General features: G+C 41.3%; 1 pseudogene; it reads left to right on the top strand.

Annotated features, from left to right (window-relative positions):
• Positions 1-15,595: 15,595 nt before the first annotated feature.
• LOC134878512 (G2/M phase-specific E3 ubiquitin-protein ligase-like) lies at positions 15,596-18,585 on the top strand (annotated as a pseudogene).
• The last annotated feature ends 8,259 nt before the right edge of the window (positions 18,586-26,844 follow it).

The following is a 26,844-nucleotide window of genomic DNA, read 5'->3' on the forward strand; positions in this document are numbered from 1 at the left end:
AAAGAAAGAAGTAAACAACAAAGGAAATACACTTCTGCTTCCAAGTCTTTTATTTGCTAGTTTAGCCCTCAGAGTGTTAGCTGTCTGTCAAGTTGGGCAAAGGAGCGCGCAGCTAGGACAGAACAGAGGACATAAACATTTAACTTAACAAGTATTATCCTAAAAACTCAATCACTTTTATTATTTATAGCTTTGCTGAATAGTTTCATGTCCACTTACCTTGAGCAACCTAAAATGTGATGACAGTGTGCAGACCGGGTGCAACAGACGTAGCATCACAGAGCAGCCAGCACTGCTGTGCATGTTATCAGACGGGCGACGTCACGAACCCTAATTGTATTTACATATACAAGCCGTGTCTCAATTCAACAGCCGCATGCATCGGAGGACCCAGCCTACGTGGTCGACGGAGGACCCAGCAGACGTAGATCGGGTAGGCTGGACTGAGCGGCCTACGAAATGAGACGGTCCCGTTTAGGGAGCACCTTCTGTTTACGTCACGTGATACATACTGTTCTGTTGCGCTCCAGAAGTCCGATAGCAAATTACTTAACAAGAAAACTCAGCTGAAGAAGATCCAGAAACTTTACTTTTCTTCTTTTTTTTTGTTGAACCATTTATTGGAGATTACTGCCGGCGATGAAATAAATAGAATAAAGATTAAGCTGTTCTTTTGGCCACCAGTAATGTTACATTAGTTAATTAACAAATACAGTGGGGCAAAAAAGTATTTAGTCAGCCTCCAATTGTGCAAGTTCTTCCATTTAAAAAGATGAGAGAGGCCTGTAATTTTTATCATAGGTATACCTCAACTATGAGAGACAAAATGAGGGAAAAAATCCAGAAAATCACATCGTCTGATTTTTAAAGAATTTATTTTCAAATGATTGTGGAAAATAAGTATTTGGTCAATAACAAAAGTTCATCTCAATACTTTGTTATATACCCTTTGTTGGCAATGACAGAGGTCAAACGTTTTCTGTAAGTCTTCACAAGGTTTTCACACACTGTTGCTGGTATTTTGGCCCATTCCTCCATGCAGATCTCCTCTAAAGCAGTGATGTTTTGGGGCTGTCGCTGGGCAACACAGACTTTCAACTCCCTCCAAAGATTTTCTATGGGATTGAGATCTGGAGACTGGCTATGCCACTCCAGGACCTTGAAATGCTTCTTACGAAGCCACTCCTTCGTTGCCCTGGCGGTGTGTTTGGGATCATTGTCATGCTGAAAGACCCAGCCACGCTTCATCTTCAGTGCCCTTGCTGATGGAAGGAGGTTTTCACTCAAAATCTCACGATACATGGCCCCATTCATTCTTTCCTTTACACGGATCAGTCGTCCTGGTCCCTTTGCAGAAAAACAGCTCCAAAGCATGATGTTTCCACCCCCATGCTTCACAGTAGGTATGGTGTTCTTTGGATGCAACTCTGCATTCTTTCTCCTCCAAACACGACGAGTTGAGTTTTTTCCAAAAAGTTCTATTTTGGTTTCATCTGACCATATGACATTCTCCCAATCCTCTTCTGGATCATCCAAATGCCCTCTAGCAAACTTCAGACAGGCCTGGACATGTACTGGCTTAAGCAGGGGGACACGTCTGGAACTGCAGGATTTAAGTCCCTGGCGGCGTAGTGTGTTACTGATGGTAGCCTCTGTTACTTTGGTCCCAGCTCTCTGCAGGTCATTCACTAGGTCCCCCCGTGTGGTTCTGGGATTTTTGCTCACCGTTCTTGTGATCATTTTGACCCCACAGGGTGAGATCTTGCGTGGAACCCCAGATCGAGGGAGATTAGCAGTGGTCTTGTATGTCTTCCATTTTCTAATAATTGCTCCCACAGTTGATTTCTTCACACCAAGCTGCTTACCTATTGCAGATTCAGTTTTACCAGCCTGGTGCAGGTCTACAATTTAGTCTCTGGTCTCCTTTGACAGCTCTTTGGTCTTGGCGATAGTGGAGGTTGGAGTATGACTGTTTGAGGTTGTGGACAGGTGTCTTTTATACTGATAACGAGTTCAAAAAGGTGCCATTAATACAGGTAACGAGTGGAGGACAGAGGAGCCTCTTAAAGAAGAATTTACAGGTCTGTGAGAGCCAGAAATCTTGCTTGTTTGTAGGTGACCAAATACTTATTTTACCGAGGAATTTACCAATTAATTCATTAAAAATCCTACAATGTGATTTTCTGGATTTTTTTTTCCTCATTCTGTCTCTCATAGTTGAGGTATACCTATGATAAAAATTACAGGCATCTCTCATCTTTTTAAAATGGAGAACTTGCACAATTGGTGGCTGATTAAATACTTTTTTGCCCCACTGTACATGATGTGTATCAGTGGCGTCATTAGGCCTATTTTAAGCTTAAGCCCCCCTAAAAAAATGTATGTTCTTTTATTAATTTATTTTTATTTATTATTTATTTTAAATGCCGACAAATTCAATATAATGTGGCCAGAATATGAGTTCACATAAATAATCATACAACCAGTCATTATTAACTTAAATATGATCATAAATCTTAGTTTCCCTATTCGCCTTATTCACCTGGCGGCCATTTTGAAACTCGAACGAGGCTGAGGGGTACACAAACCCGGAAGTTTGACTCCGACGCATACGATCTATGGAAGATTCAGCAGCACCAGCAATGGAAACTCCAGTGTGGACCACCAACCTTTCTTGTTTGCCAGAATTAACAATTCAAAATGTGGAGCAGTGGGCCAGTACCGACTGCTCCACACACACACATACAATGAGTGTGCAGTGAACCTTCCTCAACCCTGGATACACTGCTCCAAGAACTGAGCAACTCTTATCTTATGAATGTTAATACTTAGCTTACCTTATCACTTACCTGATAGTTATACTGTCATTATACTATCATTGTCAACAAGCAATAGCAACATGCACCTAGCGCTGTCTGGCTTTGCTAATTTGAAACAAGATAATACTGTATTTGAGTAGATATCAATGAGGCTTATGTGATATTACATCAACTAGAGATAACATGTTAATGAGATAAAATCAACATGTTATTTTCAGTCAGACAGGGAAAGGTACATCGTTGATAAAACTCATAATGAACATTTAGCAAGCTGGTTTAAACTGTGGCACTGCTCTGCGAACTGAGCAGTTTGCCCACTTAGCACTATGATACCTGTATGTTGTACGGTGACTCATTTTTCCGCACCGAGGGAAAAGACCTAGCCCTCACAAATACAGTGGTATGCAAAAGTTTGGGCACCCCTCTGAGATTTCATGACAATTTGCTTTTCCTTTATAATAGAAGATCACAGCAACAACATTTGTTTTCCTACAAAGATGTAGACGTTTTAGTGTTTTCCAGACCAAAATTCTTAGGGTAGCATTACATAGTTTTATTATAATAAAATAAAATGCAAAAAATGGGATGTGCAAAAGTTTGGGCACCCTTATAAATAGCATTCATTTCAACACCTGTACGGATTTATAGCTGACAGGTTGCTGCACAAAATTGCTTTGATTAGCTCATTAGACCTTCAATTACAAAGACAGGTGGAACCAATCATGAAAAAGGCTATTTAACATAGGTAATAGCTGGCTGTGCCTGGCCTAGGTTCTTTCTTAGGGAGTGGCAAGATGGGGACCTCAAAACAACTCTCCACTGACCTGAAAGCTAAGATAATCCAACATTATAAATTAGGAGAAGGGTACAAAAAATTATCTGACAGGTTTAAACTGTCTGTCTCCACAGTCAGAAACGTAGTTGTGAAATGGAAGGCCACAGGAACAGTCCGTGTGAAGGAAAGATGTGGTAGGCCGACAAAAATAGGGGAAAGGCACAGGCGAAGGATGGTGAAAATGGTCACAGAGAAGCCACAGACCACCTCCAGAGAACTACAACAACATCTGGCTGCTGATGGTGTAGTTGTTCACCGTTCCACAATCCAGCGTACTTTGCACCAGGAAGAGCTCATTGGAAGGGTGATGTGCAAAAAGCCTTTCCTGAGTGTTAATCACAAGAAGAGTCGCATGAGGTATGCAAAAGCACATCTGGACAAGCCAGAAGCATTTTGGAACAAAATACTGTGGTCAGATGAGACCAAGATTGAGTTATTTGGTCATAACATGAACAGGTATGCATGGCGAAAAAAACACACTGCATTCAATGAAAAGAACTTGTTGCCCACTGTACAATTTGGTGGAGGATCTATCATGTTATGGGGCTGTGTGGCTAGCACAGGTACTGGAAAACTTGTTAAAGTTGAGGGCCACATGAATTCCTTACAGTACCAGGAGATTCTTGACAAGAATGTTCTAGAGTCAGTCACAAAGTTGAAGCTACGCCGGGGTTGGATTTTTCAGCAGGACAATGATCCTAAGCACCGATCAAAATCCACCAAGGAATTCATGCAGAAGCACAGGTACAATGTTCTGGAATGGCCATCCCAGTCCCCAGACCTTAACATCATTGAAAATGTATGGATTTATTTGAAGAAGGCTGTCCATGCACGGAGGCCAAGAAACCTGACTGAACTGGAGACGTTTTGTGTGGAAGAATGGGCCAAAATACCACCTGCCAGGCTTAAGGGACTTGTCTGTGGCTACAGGAGGCGTCTACAGGCCGTTATTGCAGCAAAAGGAGGCAATACTAAATATTAATGGAATTATTTCTTAGGGGTGCCCAAATTTATGCACATGCCTATTTTTGTTTGAATGCACATAAACATGTTTCTGTTTGACCAATAAAAGTTATTTCACTACTGAGATGTTTCTGTTACCATAAGGTATAACATATGTTAAAATGAAGTTGCTGCTTCAAAAGCTCAGCAAGTGACAAACTGATGCAGTGGTTTTCCTAAGGGGTGCCCAAACTTTTGCATACCACTGTATGTGTGTTGGGCTCCTATTAACTGTCGATTAAATACATGTTAAGTTTTAAATAAAATCAAACATAGTACAGTCAACAACTCCATATCACAGCTAAGCTTACTACCCCTAGCTGCTACACGCTAGCAGAAACTGAGGTAAATTAGTGTCCATTCTTACCTTCAATGTCGTGGATAAAACCTTCGATCCAGTTACTGTATCCAGGGTGCGATTTGACAAAAAAACAGAGGGGGGGATGTTTTTTATTTTTTATTCATAGACAAGAACATTGGACTTTTAACTTGCATAGGGAGAAAAAAACGCAAAAGGTAGGCTATATATATACACCTGTTCACTAAATAATTCACTAAAATAGCAAAACGTGCTGTCAACAATTCAGGGACAGGTCTGGAAAACTAGACTAGGTAAACAGTCGGCTCTGGTGACGAATTTGTGGTGGCTTTTTCGGTTTTCCTGTCGGGGCATTGTCTGCAGCATTTCGGCCCTCTTTTATCCACAATTCTGCAAATGTGTGCGCAGGAAAGGATGCCACCTCTGGACCATTGACACCAATGAACAGTAGGCCATTCAAAGTGGAGACGTGCATTCTGTTTCGTTCTTCCGTGAGGATGTGGTTCATCGCACTAAAGCCACGCTCGCACTCAGCCGTTGACACAGGGAGCGTGGAGACAGCGATGAGCACTTTTTTCAAAGTCTCCCCAGTGACACCATTGCATTTCAGTTCATGAAATTCTTTGAGGAGTGTGGGCATATTTGTGTCTGCTATAGCAAGGCTTTTATGAATGGTCAGAAGTTTGTCATCCCCATAAAGCAACCGTTCATCTTCATCGGAGGGCCAATTTGAGGGGTTCAGCGCAGCCGCCGCAGAAAAAATGCCGTTGTCATCGAGCCTGCTCTGGATGTTATCGGCCAAGGAGATGAAAAAACGCTCACGAAAGGTCTCTGCCTTCCGCTGTTCTCCGTCACTCGGCTGAGACACATTAACCCCCTTAAATGTTTGCTTACTGCCCAATTCCTCCTTCAGACATCGTATGTTCACTCCATCGGCATTCCTCATAGCCCTCAGTGTCCGCACGGCAACGCCCACCTCAGCAGTAGCGGTGATTGCTGTGGCATCTCGTCTCTGAAGAAAGAGGGACAGGGCCTGCATCGTTTCGAGCGCGTCTTTTACGAATGCCATCTCCACCACGAAAAGCCACTGAGTCATCTTAGCATGCATTCCCTTACATTTGGCCCTGTCTTTGGTTGATCGTGATGTGTCTTCGGCCAGTGACGCGAAGAGTTTGACCAGGGCTGGATAGCTTTGCCAAAGAGCCGTCACAGATGTGCAAGACGAGGATAGCCAGCGCACGTCAAACACCCTTCCTATCCTGCGAGCTTGCATCTCCAAATTGGAAGCGACAAGCTCTAGTTCTCGCATGTTCTTTTGACTTTGAGAGAAGAAGGCGTACAGGGAGTCAGTGAACATCTGGAAATGACTTGCATCTGTAATTTGTTTGACAGTGTCATGGACGGCAAGTTCTAGTTTGTGATTCATGCAGTGAATGACAATCAGGTTGGGGTTAATCTCCTCACGTAGGAGTGTGGCGACCCCCTTGTGTCGGCCCAACATAGCGGCGGCCCCATCCGTCGCGAACCCAATTAGTCGGGAGCGCAACATGTCTTTTGAGATACCCTGCTTCTCAAGGCACTGAAGCACAGTGTCACGGATCGCCGATCCAGTGCACGACTGCAACTCAGCAAGTTGGAAGAAGAAATTGCAACACTCCCCTTCAAATGGAATTCTAATGTAAATGATCAGACATGTTTTATTTGAAACTGTTGTGCTCTCATCAATGAGAATGCTGAACTTGTCGGGTGAGCTTTTAAGGAAGTCCACCAGACGCACTGTCATTTTCTCTGCAATAAACATCAGCATATTCCGACATGCCTGTCAGAATGCAGCATGTTACCGAGGTTAACATCGTTGAGTTGTTGCAGTTCAACCAGGTGAGGCTGCATTTTGAATGACAGGTCAGTGTAGCAGATCATGTAAGCTGTGCGAATGCAGTACTCTGTGGTTTTTAAACTATGCTCATGATGCTTTCGCCACAGAGCTGCACTGTTCTCATTTGCCTTTTCAATTGCGGCGTCTTGTCTTTTTTGTACAATTTCAATACATTTGATATGGCTTTGACATTTTCCGTGCTTGCTGATTTTGTCATTTAATTTTTTTGCCATTTTGGCTTTTATGCCTTTAATGAAGGCAGAGTCTATATGAAGCCTTTCCTGTGTGTGTGGGCCTAAATCCCTGACGTCGGAACAAGCTTGGCACTTGACTGACCCGTCTGTGCTGACAGCTAGCCACTCACGACCCTCTCTCCATTTAGCAAAGCGCCCCGGCTCAATGCACCCTCCTACCACATGCGTTTCAGAGTCGCTAGCAACATCGGCGTTTCTTTCATCAAGTGGCTGGGAATCGTCCTGCAGGCCTACATGAACGCCAACCTCCAGCGAATTTCTTGCGTTATCACTCTCAGGTGTTAATTTCGTTGTTTTATTATTTGGTCCCGTAAAGTAGGACGATATGCTGCTCTGAACGCGTTTCATGTTTGCATCAGCGCTGTTTTTCCTGCAAAGTTCCCGCACTAAAATGTTACAATGTTTTTGTTTTCGATGACGTTCCGAAATATGCGCATTCTGCCAGAAGGCTGCTGAATAGCCTACTCTGACACTGAAGATCGTTAGATTTCAAGAGTTTAAGTAGTCTAGCAGTTAAGTTGCATTCATCGCTATCAAGGGGGGGAAATCCTTGTCCCCACCGGAGATAAAAATAATTTAGCAGAGGTAGGGATAGGAAAACCAGAGGGGGGGAAATCCTCACCATCCCCCCCTACAAATCGCACCCTGGATATACGACATTTTTTCAAGAGAGTAAGTATTGATCACTGCTGTTGGTGACAATAAGTTAGCTCCAGCCCCCCAGCTAACAACAGAAAGTCCCATGTAATTAATGAACGAAATGCTCCCTGTTTGACAAATAAAAACCGGGCTTGCAGAGAGCCCCCTGTACAGGAGACAGCGTGTGTTGTGTGCTGTAGAAGATCTCTGTGCACGTCTTACCTTAGTTGTTTTGCAGTCAAAAGTTACATTTCAGCTCTAAAAGAACGCTGCTACATAGCTAGCTAGTTAATCTGAAATGCACTGTGAAGGTCCTGGTTGTTTATAGAGTTAGCTGTGCAGTCTTTTATTTTTATTTTTACCATATACTATCTTTTGGGTGACTTCCTTCTGGAGCATCAGCTCCAGCATCGATACACACAGTGAAACAGGAGCTGAGCTCATTCACGTATGATTATGTGGATAATAATGACAATAAGAATAATATGATAATGATAATAATAATAATAATAATAATAATAATAATAATAATCACACCACCACCCCTATTGACCTATAGGAGTCAGGGCAGAGGAGCAGAGAGAGTGAGAGGGGAGAGAGCTCTACTGGAAAGGTGAGTCGCAGGATAGAGTCATTTGTGATGCAGACAGTCTTTGAATTTTATGGGGGGACTTCCTTCTGGAATATCAGCTGTGTTTCTAACTTAACACATGCACACAGTGAAACAAGAGCTGAGCACATTCACATATGATATCTTCAGTGGATAATAATAGTAATAATAATGATAAATTATGGTAATAATAATCACTCCACCACCCCTATTGACCTGTAGGAGTCAGGGCAGAGGAGCAAAGAGAGTGGAGAATCAGGAAAGGTGAGTCTAAGGATTTCACAGGATAGTCATTTGTGATGCAGACAGTCTTGGAATTTTATGGAACTCGATATGAATATGAAATACGAAACATTTCAGTCCAGGTGCACCATATAAGACTTATTTAACTTGAGCTTTTATTTAGGAGAGTAATGATTGGAAAGTGGAGATAGCCAAGAGAGAGATATATAAGCCAAATTAGCCTGGCCCAAATATTTTCAAGAGTAGGCTACCATAATATGACTGTAAGTTAAGTAATCAAGTAATATTATTCAGGACATGAAATTACAAACATTTTAGTCACATATGTGCCCAAATGTAATCTGTGCGTCTTCAAAATATTTGGGAGTAAACAATTATTGTGTTGTGAGCAAAAGTCATGGCATTAGCCTCTTTGTTGATCAGTTATTAATTCAATTCATTGTGTTATTAATTCAATTCGTAAGGGATAACGGCCGTCGAGGTGTACATTACACAAAGTTAATGGACGCAGCGGGGCAAAGAACTCCACGACGCGCAGCTAAGTCCATGCGTAACAACCTGATGACTTATTGATTTGTAGCCTAGTGCTGTCGTTATAGAAAGTAGTTCGTAGTTAATTTAGTTGTCATGGTTACCTTGTTTGTTTATACCGGCCCGCAAAGACACGTAGCTGGTGACGCTGTATTCGCGTCCCTTGGCATTGTTTTTGTACGTACGTTTTTAATTTGTTAAAAACAAATATATACGATCAATACGAAACATGATAATACAACCATTAGCTAGACGCTGATCAACCGTTAGACTATCGATACTGGTTGTTAATGGTAACCATTCATAAAAGCATTGAAATGGAACGGTGATTTATTTTCTAGTGGGACTTTAAGGTGTCCAGGTTATACAGAATTAATGTACACCCCATTAGCCAATCAGAAAAGAGTATTCCATCGAAGAGGGAGATAAATTGCTTTAATTTATCTTGAAGGGTCAGGCAGAACGAGATGCAGTGGGAGAAAAAGATCAACAGGCAAGGCCAAGGCAGGGAGAGCAAGGGGATCCAGAGATGGATCAAGAGCCAGAGGAAGATCAAGATATTACAGAGAGAGAAAGAGAGCAAACAGACCAAGAGAGGGAAATTAATAAAGCAGCTGCAGCATCTCACTCCAGTACAGGATTTGATTTAGGTGACAAAGACACAGGGCCCAGACAGGTAAAGCTGAAGAGCTACCCACAAGATAGTTTTGGTACGCAAAAGCGAGCATTTCACCACAGCTGGTTTGAAAAGCACAACTGGTTAGAATATTCAGTCGATCACAATACAGCTTTCTGCTTCCCATGTAGAGTGTTTAGCAAAAACATCAAACATGATAGTTTGGTCAGTAGTGGTTGCAAGAACTGGAAGAAAGCTTTAGTCATCTTAGACAAACATGAGATTGCACAAACACATAAAGACAGTGTTGTTGCATGGAAGAGCTATCAGGCAACTAGAAAACAGGGAAATGTTGCACAGATGATAGCTTCAGCAAATGTGAGTGAGATAGAAGAGAGAAGAGAATATCTCAGGCGAATTGTTGCAGTCACTTCTATGTTAGGGAGACAGGGACTCCCTTTACGTGGCCATGATGAAGGAAAAGACAGCACAAACAGAGGGAACTTTCTTGCGTGCATGGAGCTTTTGAAGGAATTTGATCCTTTTCTGCAAAAACATAACCCCCCATCAAATGCTCAGTACCTCAGCAACCTCCCAGAATGAGATGATTGACTGTTGTGCCCAGGAAGTGACAAGTGTCATTGTATCTGAAATGACAAAGTCCAAAATCTATGCCATCATGGCAGATGAAGCAAGAGATGTCAAATCAGAGCAGTTAGCTGTTTGCGTCAGGTATGTGTCAGACGGGGCAGTGAAGGAACGTTTCCTAGCGCTTGCGGAGATTAAGTCATTTGATGCCCAGTCCATTGCAAAGGAGCTGCAGCAGCAGATTCAAAAAAATGGTCTTGCAGAGCTTAAGTGTGTAGCACAAACTTATGATGGTGCAGCTGTCATGAGTGGGACCACTGGAGGTGTACAAGCACATTTTAGAAGGCTCCACCCTAAAGCTATCTATGTGCATTGTTACGCTCACGAACTCAACCTGGTGTTGTGCCATACTTGCAAGGCCATCCCAGAGACTGTGGAGCTTTTCAGCTTGTTGGAGTGTGTTTACTCCTTTTTCAGCACCTCCCTAGTGAATCATCATAAGTTCATGGAGACTCAGACAAGGCTTGGATTGAGAACAGTTGAGCTTGTCCAACTTTCAAACACTCGCTGGGCTTGTCAGTTGTGGTCAATCAGTGCAGCTCTTGACACGTTGTCTGCCATTTTGGAGTGCCTTTCTGCTATTAGATCCCCCATGGCTGTTGGTCTCAGAGCAAAGCTCTATAAGTTCTCAGCAGTCTATGCACTACTGATTTTTCAGGCCCTTCTGTCTGTAACCGAAGGACTCCACAAGCTCCTTCAGAAAGAGACTTTAGACCTGGCAGAAGCTTTGATCTGCAAACAAGCAGTGTGTGACACACTTAAGGGAAAACGCACAGATGCATTTGCCACAGAGCTTTATGACAGAACCAAATCCCTGTGCCACATACTCAGTATCCCTGAAGAAGGTGCCAGGACAAGGCAAAAATAGAGGAAAATGGGTGATTTTGTGCTGGAGACAACTGCAGGTGCACGCAATGAATTGAACAGCTCAGACACATTGAAAAGAGAGTTACTTTTCCCGTGTGTGGATAGGATGGTTGGCGAGCTTGAGCAAAGATTTTGCAGTGTAGATGCAGGGCTACTAAAAGGCATCCAGGCATGCAGTCCGAAATCTGAGAACTTCTTGAGTGAATCACACTTGAATGAACTTGCAAAACAGTACAGCACTGACCTGAAAACAGAGGAGGTTCTGGTGGCCAGAAACTTTCTTGCCCGGAAAACAGAGGCTGGATGTTCACCCAAAGATATGTTGACTGTGCACAACCTCCTTGATTCAGACATGTTTCCCTCCCTGAAGGCAACCATCCAAGTTGCTTTAACAGTGCCTGTAAGCAGCTGCTCGTGTGAAAGGTCCTTTAGTGTACTGCACCGGCTGCACTCCTGGCTACGCCAAACAATGGGTCAGAAAAGACTGCACAGTCTTGCAGTCATGTCAATTGAGACAACATTCTTTGATGCTTCCACCCACCAAGTAACTGCCAATTGTAGCCATGTTATTTTAAAATGTACTTAGTGAGAACACAGTGCTCTTTTTTTTGCATAGTTTTGGATAATATATGTGGGCTGTTAATGAATAAAAAGCATTGGTTAAATACGGCACTGTAACTATGTGATTGTTCTTTTTTTGTTGTTGTTAATGCTGTGAACATACAGTACTTCCTGTGTTTGTTGTTGTACTGTATTAAAGATGTAATGGTGGCCCGAAACATTTACACAGTAAAGGATCTGTTAAATCTGTCCAAAAAGTGTAAGGCAATTTCTCAGTTTTTGTTAGCTGTTTGTGAAATTAAACGTTCGCTCACATCCTGTGCATCTCCTGGGGGCTTAGCCCCCCCTGTCCTTAAAACCTAGTGACGCCCCTGATGTGTATAACTGATGTCATTTAATCATATAATTTCCTATTTAAAACAAGTTTTAATCTTTCTGTAATAATACGAATATGTTTGTTAAACTAATCACAAAATCATGTTGTATAGATTGATTCTTAACAATATTTTTATTCACATTCGTTAGTGATTCCTCCGCTTGCTGCTGCTTTTAAATCCACTCTGCTGCAGAGACCTGTATGAGGCGCCCCTAGGGACATTATTCAGAAATACCGTTCACACACACATGTGAAACACTCTCACACACACAACTGAAACCAAAAGCTCTCATAAACACATATGAAATGGTCTTACACACACATGTGAAACACTCTCACACACACACAGGGTGCGATTTGACAAAAAAACAGAGGGGGGGATGTTTTTTTTAATTTATTCATAGACAAGAACATTGGACTTTTAACTTGCATAACTAGGGAGAAAAAAACGCAAAAAGTAGACAGGCCCTTTTTTCGGGTCCGTGGATTAGTCCCCATCACAACATGGCAAAACTTTTAATAACCCATACATGGATTTCTATTCAACGTCACAAAAACATGCGTACGCACTAACAGGCAGAAAGCACCATAGAACAGCATCAATGCTCTCCATGAAAAGACCCTCCAATTAACTTAAATCAAACACTCAAAATAATTCACTAAATAGCACAACGTGCTGTCAACACTCAGGGACAGGTCTGGAAAACTAGACAAAGTAAACAGTCGGCTCTGGTGACAAATTTGTGGTGGCTTTTTCGTTTTTCCTATCGGGGCATTGTCTGCAGCATTTCGGCCCTCTTCTATCCACAATTCTGCAAATGGGTCCTGTAAAGTAAGATGATATGCTGCTCTGAACGCGTTTCATGTTTGGTTCAGCGCTGTTGTTCCTGCGAAGTTCCCGCACAAAAATGTTACAATGTTTTTGTGTTCGATGACGTTCAGAAATATGCACCGTCTGCCAGAAGGCTGCTGAATAGCCTACTCTGATGTAAAGACACTGAAGATCGTTAGATTTCAAGAGTTTAAGTAGGCTAGCAGTTAAGTTGCATTCATCGCTATCAAGGGGGGGAAATCCTTGTCCCCACCGGAGATAAAAATAATTTAGCAGAGGTAGGGATAGGAAAACCAGAGGGGGGGAAATCCTCACCATCCCCCCCTACAAATCGCACCCTGCACACACATATGAAACGCTCTCACACACATGTATGAAACGCTCTCACACACACATATGAAACGCTCTCACACACACATATGAAACGCTCTCACACACATGAAACGCTCTCACACACCCGTGAAAATATTTTTTAAATGTATATATTAATTTCAGTATGTTGTGTGAGAGGAATTTCAGTATGTTGTGTGAGAGGAATTTCACTTGAAACGGAAAACATTTCACTTGAAACGGAAGGCATTTCACTTGAAACGGAAGGCATTTCACTTGAAACGGAAGGCGTTCCAATTAAACAGGAAACGGTTGAGAACAAACAGCGCATTGCAAAATACAGGCGAAATACTATTGTTTGTTGGTTCGCTACACCGATGTCTTCTCAACAGCCCGCACGTAGCCTAACTGAGGCAGCAGCGTTGCTCAACAATATATTGGCCTCAGCGGAGACCATTAGAACGCTGTCAAGTGCAACCACAATGGTGCAGCAACCGACCGTTCCAACTCGAGGTGAGGACACCGTGGACGGTCACCTAGCATCGCTCTTCCCATCCCGCAGCGGGCAGCGGCCAGCTACAGCTCCTCTTAGGAGAGATTGTGCACCACGATATCAAGCACAACATTGCTTTGGCACATGGACATCTGGCACGAGGAAAACAAGGTAATTATATATATCCGGAGTTTGAAATTATCTTTATATATCGCATGAACATCGTTTCCACTGCTAACAGACTGTCAATCCGTTGTCACTTCAAAAACGAAAAAAACAACATTTTGAGTGTTTTGGTCTGATGTCATTTTAATTTGTCAACTTTTGCTTGCGTATTGGAGACAAAACTTGACTGAAGTTAATAAAAATGATATGTGAGATAACTTTACTGCCAGGAGAACCAGGCTATTAGCTCCAGAGTAAGCGGAAGTTAGCTAGCTAGAGTGCTAAATAAAGTTATATTATTTTAGTTCAGTGGCATTAATTAATAATGTGGAAACTGTTATTTCCTTCCCAAATGAAGAGCATTGTCGGTTTTATCATTATTATTAATAACAATAATAATAATAACATTAACATTGTTATAACCTTCACAGTGGGAGATATGGACCTGTGCTGGTGACTCAGATGCACTTAATTTTTGGTTTAAAACGGGGAAAAAAACATTTGCTCGTTTTATCGTTTTTAATTAAGGGGAAACTGATTATACTTTAGTACCCTGACTTACTGTTTTCTCATTATTGTTTTATTATAGCAGTATGACTTAACTGTCTGCCTTCATGTAGTCGAATAGTAGACTTATAATGCATAATACATTCTTATTTCAGAGCTAGGGCACAGCAGCATGGCCATTTCAATAAGGATGTGATACTACTCCCCAATCCATCATTGGATGTAGTGTGCAAACAACGTCCAAAAGTACGGTTACACAAACATGGACATATCCTCAGTGCCTTTGAGTTCCAGAAGGCCTGGGACCACCGGACTGTTATTGATCGTATCAGACAAGGCTTTGGTGAGCATATTCCGGAGGACGTCAGGTAAACCTTTTTTTTTTTTCCTTCTTGCGTTGTTAATAATACAATAATCTTTATTTAAAGAGCACTTTTAAAACGTTGTTTCAAATTGCAATCATCATTTATAAAAACACATAAAAGTTGAATTTGGCTCAAAATGTACAGGATTCAGTCACACACCTTATAGGAGCAAGAACCTGACAGACAGACAGACACACACTAACACAAGCATACTGTTACATCATATTGTTAAGCCCTTAGCCGTAAAGTATTTCTTGTAATATCCTACATCTTCTTTGTAGCCTCCAGCTTGTAATGTCTTGTGGCAATAAGTTGGTGTCCCCTAAGATCCAGGAGGGTCAGGAGCTGAATGGGATGCTAATCCACAAGGTTTTTAAAACCAAAGCCCTGTATGTAAGACCATCAAGGACCCTTTTAGTAAGTTTGCTTTTTTGTTTGTTTTACCACTTAATTAAATTCAGTATAATTACCTTTTGAAAATAAAATGTTTACTGTTACCTGCTTATAGCAATTTAAAGTTTATATTAAATTCAAATAGAGCAATTTAAATTGAGAAGAGTGTGAACAAAGGCTCCCTATTTTAATCGGTTATGTAATAACTTGTTTTTTATTTAAGGTTATTTAATTTCAAAGTCTTGCTTTTTTTGCTTTTGATATATCATTTTGGGTTTTCTTTCTTTCTGTTTCAAAGACTGAAAGGAGGAAAGTGAACTTTCTGCCACTGACAGATCAACTGCTAAGGACAGTGATGAGGATTGTTGTGAAATCCTGCAAATCCCTGCAGGCATGAGCAGCTGTGTCACCACCAGGGCAGCCTCAAGAGCAATGAGAAATAATGATCCCTGTACTGGCAATATTGATGGTGAAGGCAATCCTGGCACTGGCACTGGTATTGACGATGATTATAATGATGATGCCACCAACCACCCAGCTACCAGTGCTGTTAAAAGGAGTAGATTAGTAGTGGAAGGAGTGGATGGCGGCCCTGGCACAAGCAGTCAAGATGGAGGCTGGCTTCCAAGGAGTGATGGCAACCATGGGACTAGCGGCCATGATGACTACTCATCATATTTAGCACTTGTGTCAACTCTTCCTGACGACTCCTCAGATGACGAGGAATTAAACAAGGCCATTATTGCCAGTATGGAGTGTCCAATGTGAGTAGCTCACACAGACTGAGAGCGTGACAGATCAGGATAACTAATAAGGATGTCATCTGATAATTGACCTTTAAATTATTGTGACGTACACATTGAGGATTATTTGGATGCTTGCAATGACGAAAAAAGGGTTATTCTAAAATGTGTAACTTTACTGTGTTTTTGATCATTTTTGTCTTTATAGTGCAGAAAAGGTCCCGAGTCAGGAGATACTGCTGGAACTCTCAAGCAAAATTATTACAAAACGACAGTGCAGGTTCAATACAAATCGCTCTGCTGTCTGGGAAGGAGCCATGCGGGGTTTCCAAAGGGTATCCTACGACCCAAACTTGATGATTTCTGTAAAGTTCTCAGATGACATGGGGAGAAATGAGGAAGGGATTGATTTAGGAGGGCCAAGGAGGGAATTCTTGAGGCTGCTGATGGAGACCATTGCCAGATCCGCCATGTTTGAGGGAAAAGAAAACAGCAAGAACTTGGCTCTTGACAGTACTGGTAATGTCTTGTTGTTTTTTTTATTAATAATGGGAGCTATTTTAGTGTATGGTGATTTTTACATGCAAACTGATCTACAATGTATTTAATAACACATAAAATCCATGATAATATGTAGCAATGAGTCTTTACTCATTTTTCAATATTACATTTCCTTTTATGTGATTGTTTTGCAGCTCTAAGAGAGGACCGGTACTACAACGCTGGCAGAGCCATTGCAGTGAGTTAGGTGCATGGTGGTCCACCACCAAACTTCCTGTCACCAACAGTGTTTTCGCTTCTTGTTGATGGTTCAGCAAATCCAGCTGTAGAAGACATAGCTGACCCAGAACTCCTTGAGAAAGTCAAAAAGGTCAGTTGGTAGTTTATATGTTATATTCCATTAGAATTAGGTAATATTACAATGTTCTCTTGCTGTTTTACATTTTGAGAGGCAGTATCGGTCCTGCCCAGTCCATTGCTGAATGCCCACTTTCCATGTGTTGTAGTTTGAATTTCACCACAATCCAACAGACAAGCCAATTATAATTTCTATGTTTTCTGTGACATTGTAGCTATGTGGGAAAAAAACCCTGAACCTCAATCAACTGTTAAGGGACCTTTTGTTATCATGTAATTATGCAGTCCTCTAGTGTCTGTTTTTTTAACTAATAAGTTATAAGCATAACAAGTAGCCCCCATAACAAGCCAACCTGCTGCTCCTTGTGATGCTAGGTATCTGAAAGTACCACGGTTGAGGAGCTTGAGGAGTCAAAGGCACCTCTACTTGAGTACCTGGCTAATGCAGGATGTCTAAGGCCTGTGCAGTCAATCAGGGACAGGGAGCTGCTGGTACAGGAAATAGTGATGTTTCAGGTTGTCCACAGGGTCCAAGGTCCATTTCAAAGGTATTCAGTGTTGGTTATTTCGTCAGGTTAATCAGAATAGGAATCAGAACTTGAATTATTGACCAACATGTTGTAGGATTAACTTCACTAAAACTAAAAACTATTATTTGTATATACAAGTAAGTCACACATTGACAATTCATAAGTGAATTAGGAACCCTATTTAATTATGCAAAATTAGTAAAATGTTTCCATGTACTTTGTACAGATTCTGTGAAGGTCTGAAGACTCTTAGGGTTCTTGAAAAAATCAGGAGACATCCTGACAGCTTTAAGCCCCTGTTTTGCTATGAGGCAAGTCTTCTCACTGCTGACCAGATGGACAATCTCTTCAGCATTCTACTCTCTCCAGAAGGGAGCAACAAGAGAACTGCAGAAGAAATGGTTGTAATCTTCTGGAGAGACTATCTCCAGGATGCAGAAGGTAATTGATAGTTTATACTACTCATAAAATGATGCATCTATTTATATTTTTACTTTAAAAATAGTTTTTCCTACAAAAAATACATGCCATCATCAGCTAATGATAATAACTCAAGAGATGTTCAATAAACATGTTAATTAGACCAACTACCACTTAAATTGTTTTTCTGTTTTTTTGTATAGAAGAAGAAGGGCCATCCAAACTACAAAAGACATTGGCCTTCGCAACAGGAGCCTCTGTGGTGCCACCCATCGGCTTTTCCCCAACACCTTCTGTGGAGTTCATTCACAAGGGAGAGGACGACTATGCCTCGACACCATTGTTCCCTATGGCCAACACATGTGTCAACTGCATCAGGTTGCCGCTACATGTGTCATATGAACTCTTTAAAGACAAGTTTGACTTTGCTTTAGGGAACACTCATGGGTTTGGCAGGTCATGAATATACAGTGGTGGAAATAAGTTTTCAACGTGTCAACATTTCTTTCGTTAAATATTTAAATATTTTTCTGATGCAGCTATTTGTTTGAGATTTATACCACATATTGGAATTGACTCAATAAAAGTCAATAAGTAAAGCTACACAGGTAAAGACATTTACATGTGTGTTTAATACTTTTTCCTGTGTTATTTCACTTTGTTAAACACTTTTTATGGAATGGAATGTTACGTTTCCTTTACCTGTGTAGTTTTATTAAGTCAATACCAATATATGGTTCATATTTATTTCACATTTATTTCATTTCATTTATTTCATTTCATATTTAGTTCATAATATTGCTGTTGCAATAAAGTTTGCAATCTTTAAAGTCTCAGTCTCTGCTTGTCTCGCAGTATGTCTTTTTGAAAAAAACACTTTGAACAAATGCTTCTTATAGTTTTGAAAAAATGTTTATTAGGTTCATTTAGTGTTGGGAAACAGCTTATTTACAAAGTAACTCCTATGTGGACTGAATATACTGCAAGAGTGACAAAAATAAATGTATTCCATGGTTTCCATCATTTTCAAGTGGATTCACTTGTTGAATATTGTTCATTGTGGCCTCATTAATGGCAAGATCAATGTCTGGAATGATAACATTATTATTGGTTTGAAGTTCAGGTAATGGTCCTTCTTCATCAATACCATAATGGGTGTCACCATCAATAATGTCATTTATAACCGGATGGATTCCTACGCTGTTTATGACACCTGTATGCCACAGCTGTAGTGGTGTCTGCCCCCCTTGTGTGGAGAGGCCATGGTTGTTCCACTGGTTGATGAATTCTGTTACTGCCCTTTCAATTCTTGGTAAATAGACATAATGCAGACAAAAAAGATGAAGTTCATTCAATGAATCCAGTATACCCTGTTCCTCCATAAAGTTAAAAATATTTGCAAAGTGTCTTGATACAACTCTATTGAGTTCTGCCCATAGTCTCTCAATCCTTTGGTTGTGTACTGAAACACCTGTAATAACGCTACGACTGTTCAACCCCCTTCTTTCCAACATAAAACGGGCAACATGTATATTTTCCATACCGTGATCACATCTGACCCTTAAAGGCAAACCAAAGTTTTCTACTGCTTCTATAAATAATGACAAGACACTTGAAGCTCTGTTGTTAGATAAGCACCGTAAGTATATAATAGTCCGGCTAAAGCCATCGACACAGCCATGAAAGACCATCCGTCACCTAACCAGCTTGTGGTTGCCGTCAAAATGCCTGTTGGGAGATATACACTACATTAAAGAAAGTATGTACTTAAAATGTGCACATCTGAACAGTTTACAAGTCAACTTACCATAATTGGTTGGGGACCTGAACACTGTAGACCCTTCGTCGTATAGCATGACGACGTCTAAATGACCGCCCAATGGGATCAACTTGATGCAGGCTCTGTCTGACCCGCCAACGCTGAACTCTTAGGCCACGTGATCGCAGGCTTCCAATTACATATGCTTCACCTGCATTTGGAGTGTTCTGCAGTATATTTGTCACAATGCTGTCCAGATCTTGGTTTGACAATACTGCATATCTTAATGGCTCAACTTCCAGAGTTTGCCTGTGTCTGTATAGGGTTCTTCGACTGATTCCAAAGCATGATGCAATTCCCTGCCATGTCATACCAATGGACACACAATGAGAAATCTGTTCAGCGGTTATGCTGTATTGGGGTCGACCTGGATGGCCAGTCAAGGTTGTTGGGGGTATTAGATTGTTTGTCACATCAGTGGATCTCCGTCTGGCCTCATGTTCATGCAGCAAGTTGCGAAAGCATCTATATAATGATCCTAGTAGCTCACTGACATCCCTATTATCATGACCATACCTTAACACAGCAAGAAATGCAGATATAGTTCGTGTGTGGTCATCGAGCACTCGAAAAAGCCTCTCCTGATCCAAATTGTTGGATTCTTCACTTTGCAGTGACTCAATGCATTGCAAAGCACTACTGAAAAAACTTAAAACATCCTCTTCATTACCTCTCACTGCAAAAAATAAAGTTTGGACTTGGAAAATAATGAGGATCAGATGAACATTCATTGTGGTTGAAGTTGACTTCCTTGAAATTTAGCATCCTGCTTCCTTCATGTGACAGGAAGGCCTTCCTTTTTAACTGTAATGCACTCCTAATTCCCTACTGAACTCAACATTTCATATGTGTGTGTGAGAGCGTTTCACATGTGTGTGTGAGAGCGTTTCATATGTGTGTGTGAGAGCGTTTCATATGTGTGTGTGAGAGCGTTTCATATGTGTGTGTGAGAGCGTTTCATATGTGTGTGTGAGAGTGTTTCACATGTGAGTGTGAGAGCGTTTCATATGTGTGTGTGAGAGCGTTTCATATGTGTGTGTGAGAGCGTTTCATATGTGTGTGTGAGAGCGTTTCACATGTGAGTGTGAGAGCATTTCATATGTGTGTGTGAGAGCGTTTCACATGTGTGTGTGAGAGCGTTTCATATGTGTGTGTGAGAGCGTTTCACATGTGTGTGTGAGAGCGTTTCACATGTGTGTGTGAGAGCGTTTCACATGTGTGTGTGAGAGCGTTTCATATGTGTGTGTGAGAGATTTTCACATGTGTTTATGAGAGCTTTTGGTTTCAGTTGTGTGTGTGAGAGTGTTTCATATGTGTGTGTGAGAGTGTTTCACATGTGTGTGTGTGAGACCATTTCATATGTGTGTGTGAGAGATTTTCACATGTGTTTATGAGAGCTTTTGGTTTCAGTTGTGTGTGTGAGAGTGTTTCACATGTGTGTGTGAACGGTATTTCTGAATAATGTCCCTAGGGGCCCCTCATAGACCTGACCGCTATTTCATTTAAATAAAACTCCCTCGTCACCAGTTCGCATTGCATCCTGGGATATGGTTGACCGCGGAGGATACATCAGATTCCAAATCCAGGAAAACTGGGACGTATTCGTCGGGATTTCATTCGGGGGAGTCTTGACTTAGAAAAAAAAAAATTGGGACAGCCTTCTCTCGGGGAAAGCGACGCAAGCGGTCTACGAATGCAGCCTCCGAAGGATGCGGCCGTTGAATTGAGACACGGCTACAGTCTAGGGTGGCCAGACGTCCGGCTTTAGGCCGGACAGTCCGGCTTTTGACGAAGGAGGACAAATACGCGTCCGGCCGGACGCCGGACAGGGCATTGAAAAGCCGGACTGTCCGGCCTAAAGCCGGACGTCTGGCCACCCTACCTGGTCACCCAGTCTCTGGCCATAACATCAGGCTCAGGAGGGAAAACACAGGAAGGAAGACAGGACAAGACACAGGGAGAAAATACATTTAAAAAACAAAACAGCAACACAAAAACTTATGATGTATATTCTGTAGCGATGTTTGTGAAGATGATGAAGAAGTCTCCGGAGACACCAGCTTGTACAGTGGGGAGAAAAAGTATTTGATACACTGCCGATTTTGCAGGTTTTCCCACTTACAAAGCATGTAGAAGTCTGTAATTTTTATCATAGGTAAACTTCAACTATGAGTGACGGATTCTAAAACAAAAATCTAGAAAATCACATTGTATGATTCTTAAATAATTAATTTGCATTTTATTGCATAACATAAGTATTTGATCACCTACCAACCAGTAAGATTTCTGGCTCTCACAGACCTGTTAGTTTTTCTTTAAGAAGCACTCTCCACTCATTACTTGTATTTACTGCACCTGTTTGAACTTGTTACCTGTATAAAAGACACCTGTCCACACACTCAATCAAACAGATTCCAACCTCTCCACAATGGCCAAGACCAGAGAGCTGTGTAAGGACATCAGGGATAAAACTGTAGACCTACACAAGGCTGGGATGGGCTACAGGACAATAGGCAAGCAGCTTGGTGAGAAGGCAACAACTGTTGGCGCAATTATTAGAAAATGGAAGAAGTTCAAGATGACGGTCAATCTCCCTCGGTCTGGGGCTCCATGCAAGATCTCACCTCGTGGAGCATCAATGATCATGAGGAAGGTGAGGAATCAGCCCAGAACTACATGGCAAGATCTGGTCAATGACTGATAGCTGGGACCACAGTCTCAAAGAAAACCATTAGTAACACACTACGCCGTCATGGATTAAAATCCTGCAGCGCACCCAAGGCCCCCCTGCTCAAACCAGCGCATGTCCTGGCCCATCTGAAGTTTGCCCAATGACCATCTGGATGATCCAGAGGAGGAATGGGAGACGGTCATGTGGTCTGATGAGACAAAAATAGAGCTTTTTGGTGTAAACTCCACTCGCCGTGTTTGGAGGAAGAAGAAGGACGAGTACAACCCCAAGAACACCATCCCAACCGTGAAGCATGGAGGTGGAAACATCCTTCTTTGGGGATGCTTTTCTGCAAAGGGGACAGGACGACTGCACCATATTGAGGGGAGGAGGGATGGGGCTATGTATCACGAGATCTTGGCCAACAACCTCCTTCCCTCAGTAAGAGCGTTGAAGATGGCTCGTGGCTGGGTCTTCCAGCATGACAACAACCCAAAACACACAGCCAGGGCAACTAAGGAGTGGCTCCGTAAGAAGCATCTCAAGGTCCTGGAGTGGCCTAGCCATAAAATTCTTTGGAGGGAGCTGAAAGTCCTTATTGCCCAGTGACAGCCCCGAAACCTGAAGGATCTGGAGAAGATCTGTATGGAGGAGTGGACCAAAATCCCTGCTGTAGGGTGTGCAAACCTGGTCAAGAACTACAGGAAACGTCTGCTCTCTGTAATTTCAAACAAAGGTTTCTGTACCAGATATTAAGTTCTGTTTTTCTGATGTATCAAATACTTATGCCATCCAATAAAAATGCAAATTAATTACTTAAAAATCATACAATGTGATTTTCTGGATTTTTGAAGAGTACTTATGATAAAAATGACAGACTTCTGCATGCTTTGTAAGTGGGAAAACCTGCAAGATTGGCAGTGTATCAAATACTTATTCTCCCCACTGTATATAATAAGGTGTATTACAACAGCATAGTATCATACACCAACACGGGCAAGATGAGGTTCCTAGAGCCAATTTTGGAAGTCCCCCCAAACTGTCTTTGTGCATACAATTTATAGGAGAAAAATGTATGTGCGTGTCCAAAGTGTGTGTGTGCTCACAGGAGGTAATCAATGACAATGTATGCCTCACTAAGTGACATGTGTCCGTTCATATGGCCCCCTAACGTACTTCGGGGTGGTTATACAACATCCAACTGCCCACCATATGGCCCCTGAACGACGTCTTCTCTGCACTCTTCATGACCTCAGAGAGTAACTAGCTGTATTATGAACCAATTTAACTAACTGTATGTATGAACGGATTTAATACACCACACTACAAATCCCAGAATGCTCTGCTGGTGTTTTGGCGCATCAATCAAAACAGGACCGTTATGTAAAAACCCTCTCCTCTGTTGACAGTAGTCACAACGTCCTCATGCACGTCCTCACTGGCACCACGCCAGTACCCCTCCCAAAAATGGCAAAAAGAAAGGCAGAAAACAGGATCTTTCTGGACAGGTGGGAGGCAGAATGTCTGTTTACATATATAAAAGACAGACCTGTTTGTCTTGTATGTGGAACCAACGTGGCTATGTCCAAGGAGTACAATATTAGACGACACTATGAAACGAAACACCACGACAAGTACAAGGAGCTGGACATGACTCAAAAACGCTAGAAAGTAGAGGAGATTAAAAGAAGTTTGGTTTCACAACAGTCTATGTTCAAAAAAGCCACATCACAAAGTGAGGCTGCTGTAAAGGCTAAGTTTATTGTGGCAGCAGAAATCGCAAAATCAGCCCGGCCCTTTAATGATGAAAGCTTGTGAAAAAGTGCATGATGAAGGATCATTGAAGGACATTATTATTAGTTAATTGGTTTATTATTGTGATTTTATTTTATGTGTGAGTGGAAGATCATCTACCTCTCATATAAATAGATTTCACAGTGAGCTTACTTAAGCAGACACACCCACACATCTCACAAAGAGAGCGCTGTTGACATCACTACCACATCACTTGACATCACTACCACTTCACTTGACATCACTACCACTTCACTTGACATCACTACTGGGAATTCTGTTGTTTTTGTGAGCCTTGCTCAGCAGTGACACCAGCGGTGCCTGTTAATTTACACAGTTCTGACTTTTAATGTTTGTTGTTTAATATTAGTATGCAAACGTCTCTGTAGGGCACATCTTTCTGTACACTTTTTTGTGGTTTCTTTTTTTTAGTTATTATCAGCCTGGGGGAAAAAAGGTTACTGTTGACATTTAAATCAGAAGGCTGTAAATAAAAATGGAGGCCTATTTAAATTGTATTTAAGAAACGAATGCCATTGATGTGTTTTTTTATTTGAAATTCGATTTTGCATGTGTGCAATATTAAGATATCTATTGGATAGTATTAAGCTTTGGTGTTCCATATTCAATGTTTAAGCAAACTTGTTTTGGTCCATATGAAAAGGTTCATTGTTAAATCTGGAGGAAGATTTTTTCAATAAATATCAATGTTGGCCCGCGACTTTGTCCAGGTTTTAAATGTTGGCCCACTGTGTATTTCAGTTTGACACCTCTGCTTTAAGCTGTGTTAAACCGGTCTAGCAGTAACCTACTTGTTGGGTTTAGAGGCAATAAATAATTAACCTCCTGCTCCAAACATAGCGCTGTTTACTAAAAGGATCATAATACAAAGTGAAAAAAGCAAGGCGAATACAAACGTTTAAAGTTTTACTTGCTGCAAGGGAGTCCGGTCAGGGTCTTAGAGTTGTAAGCTCTTCACCTGGACTCAGCCAACTCCGACATGGGTTCCCTTGCAAACAGTTTTATTAAATTTCAAGGATGTACAACATGATCACGTATTATCTGGTGTGAGTGGGTGCAGGGATGTGAGTAGAGATGATTCTTTGTCCTTATCTTCACAAATACAAGATACAAAATAGAGGAAGCAGAACTGGCTTGTGTCTTATGCAAACTACATGGGTATTGTTCTATAGCTAGTGGAAAACTACTGGCAGTTGGTTAATACAGTAATGGAGAATAAATGCATTAACAATAATATGGAAAACATAATAACATGACAGTCACACTGGACTACCAAGTAAATCAGTATTTACACAATGATTATATTCTTAATTTCCCTAACATTACTTATTTCAGATTTATAGGTTACACGTAATTTGAATTATCTGTTTTTACGAGTTAACTCTTTTCCCTCTTTCCACAGGTAAGAAAGCAACATCAATACCAAATCAAAATACAGTGAAACACCATTATAATTTAAATCACAATATTGAAAATTCTGAAAACAAGAAATACAATGTTGTCTGACACTTAAGCGCATAAACTCTGTTCAAGCTCAGTTCCAGTTTGGTATCTAATTAAGTTCAGTTCAGTTCAGTTCAGAAAATCCACACACTCCTACCGCTCTGGCAGCGAGTTATCAATAGTCAAACCGTACGCAGTAGATCCCCTAACAGGCACGGTGAAGAAGAAGTCTGTCCTTAGAAACATAGTCCGTGGGGTTATCTCGCCATCTAGTGTCCTGATGTACACCACGGAGGAATCTTCACTCGTACACAAAACTTCAATCCGAAACAAAAAACCTGACCTGCATAAGAGTTCATATAATAAACAAATAAGACTATCAAATGAAATAAATATGGCTTCACAATTACTATGGGTCAAGATGTTACTGCTACGTTGTTTATGTCTATAGACAGAGCTAAAATGGCGTGTCCCGGTAGCTTTTATCCCACATATCTGTCTTTTACATGTAATCAAACTCAATAAAACAAAACATTTTTCATCAAATGCAATGTACATTCATGTTTGGTTTCCTTAATAAGCCGTAAAATATCACCCGGGGAGCAACGGAGGTGTCCAGTGCCTTGCTCAAGGGCACCACAGCAGGGCATAGGAGGTGAACTGGGACCTCTCCAAGTAGCAGTCCACTTTCCATATTTTTTCAAGTCTATTCGGGGACTTGAACCGGCGACCCTACGATTCCCAGTCCAAGCCCCTACTTACTGAGCCACTGCTGGACACTTACTGAGCCACTGCTGGAAGTTTCACATTTCTTGTCAGCATACTTGTTCCCAGTAAATTATTGTCAAAACCGTTTTTAAATTACTCTTAATCAAATGAATTTATGCATTTTTACTTTTTAAACATATCTATGCATTTCAATAAATTATGTATATTTATTAATGTTATATTTTAATGTGAGTTACAAGTAGACGGTGAATAGACATGTTGACAGTGGGTTGACATGAAATTAATAACTTTGGCTGTCTTATCACTAAAGAGACGGTGACACCATCTGACATGCCCCCTCTTACTGGATCTCAGTGGTTGATCGCTGTTGATCAGATAAATGTCACCATCACTGCAACTGGTACTACATTATTTCATCTTTAAATATGTTTTAACTTGCTTTTATGTTATCATGTGCCCTTATTACTGTCAAAACGCCAACTTTGAGTACTGGAGGAGGATTTCAAACATTATGCAGTAGCAAAAAATGACAGCA

This window comes from Eleginops maclovinus, chromosome 16, assembly GCF_036324505.1.
Source record: "Eleginops maclovinus isolate JMC-PN-2008 ecotype Puerto Natales chromosome 16, JC_Emac_rtc_rv5, whole genome shotgun sequence".
NCBI classification, from domain to species: domain Eukaryota; kingdom Metazoa; phylum Chordata; class Actinopteri; order Perciformes; family Eleginopidae; genus Eleginops; species Eleginops maclovinus.